The sequence below is a fragment of the Macrobrachium nipponense genome, chromosome 9, assembly GCF_015104395.2.
Source record: "Macrobrachium nipponense isolate FS-2020 chromosome 9, ASM1510439v2, whole genome shotgun sequence".
Lineage (NCBI taxonomy): Eukaryota > Metazoa > Arthropoda > Malacostraca > Decapoda > Palaemonidae > Macrobrachium > Macrobrachium nipponense.
Window position 1 is genome coordinate 22,928,042 of NC_061110.1, and position 9,117 is coordinate 22,937,158.

Below are 9,117 nucleotides of genomic sequence, written 5' to 3' on the forward strand. Positions count from 1 at the left end.
AGAAATTCATTCGAAAAAATGACAAAGGTTTCATGAAAGCCAAATATAAAGGGATGAGGACATGCAGAGAATCATTATATACACGAAAACAATAAATAAGAAGGAACCGTGGGTTACTGTTATGCACCAAACAGGACTCTAAGGAAAAATTCAGCAGATTAGAACAAACGAAGGTAGTCGACGAAATTATGGACGAGAGAAAAAAGCGCGGGTGGCTGGTTCCAGTAATTTGGAAGTGCATAGCGTCATTGAGATTTTATATAAAGTTCATTAAAGTAAAGAAAACATATTGTGGCTGAATTGAATTATGATTTAATTATGTACAGAATTTTGCTGATGTGAAGGCTCGAGTTTGAATGGAAGAAGTGCAAATGTCGTCGTCGTTAGATTAAGCCGGCCTAATGCTGGCACGGGCTCTAGCTATTCAGAACCCCGTAACCAAAGTGCAAATGATAATTGGATAAAACAGAGGGAATCAGACAATTCATAGAAGAAAAGTCTAATAATATGAATTAAAGTGCAACTATAAAGATAAAGCAGTTAGAAAATTGTAGTACTACCCAAGGTGTGAAAACACAAGGAATGTGACAATTCCTTATCAACAAGAATATGAAATGTTTACAAACACACAAATGTCCAAAGCTCCAAAAAGGGGTAGGAAACTGAGTCATCCTGTGACTGCGCACCTTATACTGTTCACGATTTCACGTAAAACGTTTCAGTGACGAAGTTTGAGGGGCCCATGTTGGACTAGTTAAATAAAATAATAACTATATAAACCCTATACGGCACAGTGCAAATTTGAGACACTGCTATGAAAGACAGCATAAATCACATGAAATTGAGTAAACCTGGTGCGCACACTTTATCTCAAAAGCAAGTACCAAGTCTCAAGCTACAGTAAATTGTCCGTAAACATCCGGGCGTAGACTGGGATTTCATCACTGTTCTCGGAGAGAGAGAGAGAGAGAGAGAGAGAGAGAGAGAAGAGAGACTCGAAGAATTCACCTTGGCAAAAGTTCGGCAAAATAGGCTGTTTACATGTATAGTTGTCTCATTCTAGGACGTTTTACATTGAGCTGTTGTCTTGAATACGGCAGGTGAAACTATTAGTTCTTACTACTGGCGTCGCAACGGTGCTTTAATTAGATCCATCAAATTTAAAAATAAAAGATAATATTGATTGTTGAGGAAAAATTTAATCTTATGTTATTCTCATTATCATCGCAAAAAAAAAATCCGCAACATATGCTTCATGTCACTGAGACAGTTACATCTCTCACACGCGGTTAACCAAAACAATATGCTACCCATAGTCGTAAGGTAGACTATAGGACTTGCTGTGTGCCCATATATCTTTTTATTCATTCATTCATTCTACCATTGATAATGCCAAGGAACTGCGCAGTATTTGGCTGTTCTAATACACGTGAAAAAACGAAAAACTCGAATATGAAATACCATCGTTTTCCAAAAGAAAAGCCATACAAAGACCAGTGGGTACATGCCTGTTGTCGTGCTGACAGAATTAACGTCGTGTTCTCTGATGTTCCCCATTTAATCAAATTAGTAAGAAATAGTTTATTGACTGGTTTTTCCTTAATAATGAAGAGTGTATTTCAGCTTCTAGCATACGAGAAATACTTAGTAAAACCAGACTATGGGCTTGCATATAAGATCAATGAAAGGCATTTTAATGTAACGGGTCAACAAAGACAGCGCGTTACATTAGCAGTGCAACTGGTGTCTACATCATGTACCAATTCAGTAAAATATTTAGGCGAAAGGAGACTGTTGAAGTGTCAAAACTGGAGTGAAACGTCCGATTTTATTCTTTTAATAACGAATGATTGGCTAGACATCACGAATTCTTCATGCATGTATGGAGAGTTTGGTAAAAGCACTGCTTTTGGTATTGATGTAGAAATACAAACAGCTAAATTAAATTGCTCAAGGTCATCGAGTTAATGAGTATTATGAGTTAAAAGTCCTAATGCAAAAAATATATATTCCTTCTGGAGAAAGGAATAATTTTTTCATGTAAATCCACCATTGCTTTATTTAATGTTAAAGCCTCTCATAGTATTGGCTACCTGCTGACACAAAGATTAAATCAATATTGCCTTGAACATTTCTTTGGGTGTATACGGCCATGAATGGTCACCATGATTATCCAAATGCAGTGAATTTTAAATTCAGGCAAAAAAAAATGTTGTTAGGGAAGGATATGAAGGTAATAAGTGAAAAGTGTAATATCACCTCAGTTGAAAAATCCTTTGAATCTCCCAATGAAGGTGAGTATGTAACAAAAGAAAGGGAGTTAGCATTAGAAATATGTATAACAACACAGATGTTTAGAAATTTAGATTATGACTGAGAGCAAACACAGAAATAAAAAAAAAAAGATATCGAGGGAGTAATTGAGAAGGAGGCTCTTAAATACATTGGGGGATATATTGTCAAAATATTTTGTGTGAAATACCCTGAGTTAGGAAATAAGAATAATGAAGTACCAAGGAGTGATACTTGGATAGACTGTGTAAGTAGGGGGGAGTTGCATTTACCTTCTAGTCATTTTTTTTCACAGTTAGTAATAATGCGGGAGATCTTTAATGCTGTACACGGGAAAGCACTCATAGAGGGTAAATATTGTTTTAAAAAGCTTTACTTTAAATTGAAAAAGCTTAATATTGAAGTTCCTTTCGATGTTATAGCTTTTTATGTAAAGATATCCGTATATTTTCGAATGAGATATCTTAATAATTTGATAAAGTATAGGAAACGTCAAGGGCAACCATGCAGGGAGGCACTAAGAAAAAAGATAAAAGTTGTAACTTAATAAAATATTTTCAAAATGCAAATGTTATTATATTTACATTCTTTTGACACTTGAAAGATCACATTATCAAGAACATTCGCTTCTAAAAAGATTCTTGACGGTGTGTTAGACCTACGTTCTTGATGGTTCTCACCACCACGCTCCCTCCTCAGATGACGTAGGTGCGCAGAAGAGGCTTAAAATTGGGACGCTGTCTGGCTGACCTGGTTCTATCTGGACGGTCGTGGTGATAGCATACCCGGTGGATTGAAATGAGCGAATCACCGTTTGATACGATGGGTTTCAGCGTCTTCCTGTACTTTTTAGTGAATATCATCATTATCTTTGTAACAACGATGATAGAATGTCGATATTTGTATTTAAATCATCGCTCGCTATCGGCGGCGTTTCCTTCAGCCAGTCTGTGGCAATTCGTACTTGCCACATAGGCTGTCGTGACTATCACCGAACGCTTCCTTTGCATCGGCTCGGGGGTATTCCCGTGAATTGTCATTGCTGATAAATTTCTTTCTTTCTCTCTTGCGCAATATCGTTGAATATTTGTTAACTGTCCACTTGGATTGTTTATTTTTTTGTAAAAGGAGAATCTTTCATTTCAGGGTTAAGGAATGACAATCAATAGGCAAACTGATCGTGTAGCTACAGTGGTTTTCACTTTTGGAAGCTTCCTCTAGACTAGAGTCTAGAAGGTTGTTTACGTATTTACTTCTTTCAAGTAGTTCAAGGTTTGAGTTACTGTTTACAAGCAGATGTAATTTAAATTCAGCTCTCTCTCTCTCTCTCTCTCTCTCTCTCTCTCTTTGTGAGTAAACTCTGGGTACTACTATATACCTATGGGAGGTGTACTTTCAAAGATAGTAAGCCCTTTAACTTATATTTTTGCAATATTTTGTTATCTCTCAATACATTTTTTCCAGATAAATTATGTAGCAGTTAGACTTACACCGACGAGTGACAATAGTTGCAAAGTACGATATTTTTTTTTTTTTAGAATTCTGAACGATGATCATTGTTAAATTAAGGAATGACTGTGGCTCGATCGTTAGTATCCTGCATCACCTGATTCACCTCTATTTGGATTTTTATAAAAAGAAAGAGAGATAATAGGAGTGAAAGATAAGAAAATTTACATCATATTGATATAAATCACTAAATATATGAATATAAAAGAGAATTAGTCAAATATTAATGAGGACATCCCCATTTGAAGTTTATCATCTAGTTTCTTGCTGCTCTGAAATTGTATATCATTGTATATTTGTACACACACATGCATACATACATACATACATATGTACACACACACACACACACACTATATATATATATATATATATATATATATATATATATATATATATATAAATGTGTGTGTGTGTGTGTGTGAAATGAACACATGTGAGCGTGTATCAACTCCAACTTTACTTTTCTTCCGTTTTCAATTCTCAATGGAGAACCACCCCTGACGCCACACTGGCCTTTTCACTTGAAAAAATAACGGTAAGGGATGGAAAACCTCCCAAACTTGCAACTCAGCTCCCCAGTCTCCTAATAACAAAAATTGATAAGCAATAATAAACTAAATGCGATCTGCGTCGTAAATATAATCTCAAACGTTATGTTGTAGAGGACTAAAGGAAGTTGCTGTGACTTCTTTAGATATGAATGCAGACCACCCTGTGGTAGGGGTGTAAAAATACTACCACCGTAGGTCCTGCGTGTCGTGAAAGGAGACTAAAAGGACAGCTGCTGCCTTGCAGTCTTACATTTTTAGTCAAAGGCTAGCCCCACCGCCAATAACTTTGGAAACTGCTGCCTTGCAGTTGGACTTTTTAGTCAAAGGCTAGGCCCACCGCCAATAACTAAGGTGGATAGCAGCAAGGGCATGCGGTCGTAACATCCCTTTGCCAAATAATACACCATGCCTGATGTTGAAAAGAAAGGCGCATCAGGCAACCAACCCCTTAGTGTAGGGATAACGGTGGGAAAGAATTAGATATGATTGCAGAAAGGTATAGGCTGACAGCACTGGTCTGGCCTCTGTCTAGATCTTAAAGGTGTTTAGGTCTATCCAAGGAATAAGATGATATAACCTTGCTATTCAAGCGGAATTATATTTCCACTGTCTCATTTCATTCGCGTCCCCGTGGGATTTACTTAAGGTTTTTTGCACTCGGTCCCTAGCTGCAACCTATTCCGTTTCTTTTACTGTACCTCCTTTCATATTCTCTTTCTTCCATCTTACTTGCCAACCTTTCCAAACAATTGATTCATAGAGCAACTGCGAGGTTTTCCTCCTGCCACACCTTTCAAACCTTTTACTGCCAATTTCCGTTTCAGCACCGAATAACTGCGTAGGTCTCAGGTCTTGGCCTTTGGCCTAAATTCTATATTCAATCAATTTCATTCGTGTTCCTGTCGGCTGGGGAAGGTATAAGGAAGCCTTTTGCTCTCTCGTGAACAAAGGCGCCGAACATGTACTACCGTCAGTTTTCCCCAAGACATATTGCAAATGGGCCAACACTCCCACCCCCCCACAAACAACAACAACAGACGCCCATACAAAGCCATTCATATGACTAAAGGCAGGTTAAAGTGAAAACGGAAATAGGAGCAGCATGAGAAACTTAGTTGAATGGGGAAAAAACGTCACGGAACTGACCAATCTATAAAAAAGTCGGTTCATTTAAGGTAGATTCTAGCGCCTACGAGACGTTTGCTTTGCGGCCTCTGATTGGCTGGTACCGGGAGGTAGGCCGCTCGTTCAGTATCTCATTATTTTCGTCAATGGCTTAGAAAACTAGTAATATTATGTTTATATTTCTTCAATCATCTCACGCTTTGCTCAAGATAGGAAGATTTTGGTCATACCATAGGATTCTGTATTAATTGTACAGCTTAATAATCTTTTCCTGAAATCAATAGGATAAAACACAAAGGAATTACAACGAGTAAAGAGAAGCATTTAATTCTTTATACTTGTATTTATTTATCATCGGATTTTGCATCATTAACGCGATCAAGATAAAATAAAACAAATTCACTTTTAATACGCTGGTGCTTTCAGATTTTAGATGCATGTAATATGTGAAGAGAAAATGAAGAATATGTCTTATTATGTTGCATTAGTAAATTATTCAAGTTTGACGGTATTGCCGAGAGAATGCGATCTGCAAGGCGTCGTTGCGTTGTTGTCTCAGCGAGAGATTTGAGCTGCCCATTATAAAAGGTTGCAGTTTCGACAATATTTACCATGTTATATCATTGCATTTTCTATAAATAAATACACAGAATTTCCATTATAACTGTCGAACATTTTCAATCCTATATCATATAGTATGTCTGGGCATATATGATAAGGAAAAAATTATAATTATCAAATGGACGCCTCTGGTATCGTTTGCTCAGACCCAGGCGGGCCGAGGGGAATTCAGAAGTTGAACTCTGTGGAAAGACGACTTCAGACTCTTCAACTCAACCTAAGCTTTTGTCAGGTTGTTTCTGAATATTGTTTCTAATTCTATTTTATGAATATATTTTCAAATGAAAGAGATATCAGACTTATTTGGGTGATATGAAATAATAATCTCAGTGAAGTTATAAACAACAAAGAATAAGAAAGATTGACTTCCTTTCAGACCGAGTCAAGTATGGATGCAACATAAGACATATTCTTCATTTTCTCTTCACATATTACACGCATACAAAATCTGAAAGTACCAGCGTATTCAGGGTGATTTTATTGTATGAAAATACAAGCTTTATTTCAACTTGATCGTGTGATTTATTAAAAATCCGATGATAAATAAAAACAGGTATAAAGAATTAAATGTTTCTCTCTTCACTTTTACTCGTTGCAATTCCTTTGTGTTTTATCTTATCGGTTTCAGGAAAAGTTATTTAGTTGTACAATTAATACCGAATCCTATGGTATGACCAAAACTTTCATATCTTTTGCAAAACGTGAGATAAATGAAGAAATATAAACATATTGCTAGTTTTCTAGGTCAGACGAAAATATGACACAATGAGCAGCGGCCTACCTCCCGGTACCAGCCAGTCAGAGGCCGCCAAACAAACGTCTCTTAGGCGCAAGAATCTACCTTCAATGAATCGACTATAGTTCGATTGACATTTTTATGCACCCGATACTGGAAATGCTCTTTCCGACGAAGTTTAATTTCTTACTGATTGATTTGCATTTTTTTTATTCAGAAGAATAGTATGCCCGGGAACATATTTAGCTTGCTTGTCCAAATGACACCTGTGATTTGATTTGATTTATGTAAATTTTCGTCATTATGCCAAGCACTGGGGCAACTAAGGCCATTCAGCGCTGAAACGGAAATTGACAGTAAAAGGTTTGAAAGGTGTTACAGGAAATAACACCTGTGGGTAGCTTTCGTAATTTGCATAAACAAAGATGGGAAAAATGCAGAGCCATGAGGGTCCCCCAAGAGCGCTTGGAAAATGTTACATTAAATCAATTTTGAACATCAAAATGTGAATAGATAAAATACATGATAAGCAAAAAATAAAGACTAAATGATTCAATTATCCAATGCAATTCCGCCACTGTAGTCTCGCCACTATTTATTTATACTCCGTGATGCAATTGCAAATCGATTTGATTAACGTGTCAAGTCAAGATTAATTTACACATAATTAGTGCACAAATTCAATTATTTCTTTCAAGCAATTTATATGTATATATATATTATATATATATATATATATATATATATATATATATATATATATATATATATATACACAAGTATGTTATTTGGTTTTATATGTAGTGGGAAATGGCGTTTTTTAATAATTGCTCCATTTTTTCCTAATATGAGCTATTAACCCTTAAACGCCGAAGCGGTAAAAAAAGAAATGTCTCCCGTGTGCCGGAGGTGTTTCAGAGTGAGCGCCGAAGCGGAAAAAATATTTTTTTTCAAAAATTCACAGCGCGCTTAGTTTTCAAGATTAAGAGTTCATTTTTGGCTCCTTTTTTTTTTTCATTGGCTGAAGTTTAGTATGCAACCATCAGAAATGAAAAAAATTATCATTATCAATATAAATAATGCGATATATGATAGCGCAAAAAACGAAATTTCATATATAATTGTATTCAAATCGCGCTGTGCGCAAAACGGTTAAAGGTAACGAGTTACTTCTTTTTTCGTTGTAATGTACACTAAATTGCGATCATTTTGGTATATAAACACATCGTAAAACGATAAAAGCAACACAGAGAAAATATTATCACAAAATAATGCATGAATTCGTAACGCACGGACGTAAAACAGATATTTTTTTCAAAAATTCACCATAAATCTAAATATTGTCCTAGAGAGTTCCAATTTCTTTCAAAATGAAGACAAATGATTGAATATTACTATACTGTAAGAATATTAGCTTACAAATGCAGTTTTCGACCATATCTGACTAGGTAAAGTTGACCGAATGTCGAATTTTTTATATATAATATTTTTTTTATATGCAATTATTTCGGAAATAAGAAAAGCTACAACCTTCAAATATTTTTCGTTTTATTCTACATGAAATTGCGCACATTTTCATATATAAAACTCTATGAAATGCCTAATATGAAAACGGAGCAAATATTCCGAGAATGGAACGTACGCATTTCGGAGATTTGTGGCTGAGAATCCGCGTGCTGAGAGAAGGAAAGATTTTTTTTTTAAATTCACCATAAATCTAAATATTGTGCTAGAGACTTCGAATTTGTTTCAAGATGAAGATAAATAACTGAATATTACTAGACTGTAAGAGTTTTAGCTTACAATTGCGTTTTTCGACCATTTCGGTAGAGTCAAAGTTGACTGAACGTGGCTTTTTTCTATTTATCGTGATTTATATTCAAATATTTCAAAAATGAGAAAAGCTACAACCTTCAAATTATTTTTATTGAATTCTACATTAAATTGCGCACATTTTCATATATAAAACTTTATGTAACGACTAATTTAAAATGGTGCAAACATTACCACAATCGCACGTATGATTTTTTCGGAAGAGTTACCGCGCGGACGTAAAGAAAATGTTATTTTTTTCATAAATTCACCATAAATCGAAATAGTGTGCTAGAGACTTCCAATTTGTTGCAAACTGAAGGTAAATGCTTGAATATTACTAGAATATAAGCGGTTTAGCTTACAATTGCGTTTTCGACCATTTCGGTAGAGTCAAAGTTGACCAAGAAGGTTGAAAATTTGTCACTTATCATTTTTAATATGAAAATATTTCAAAATTGATGAAAG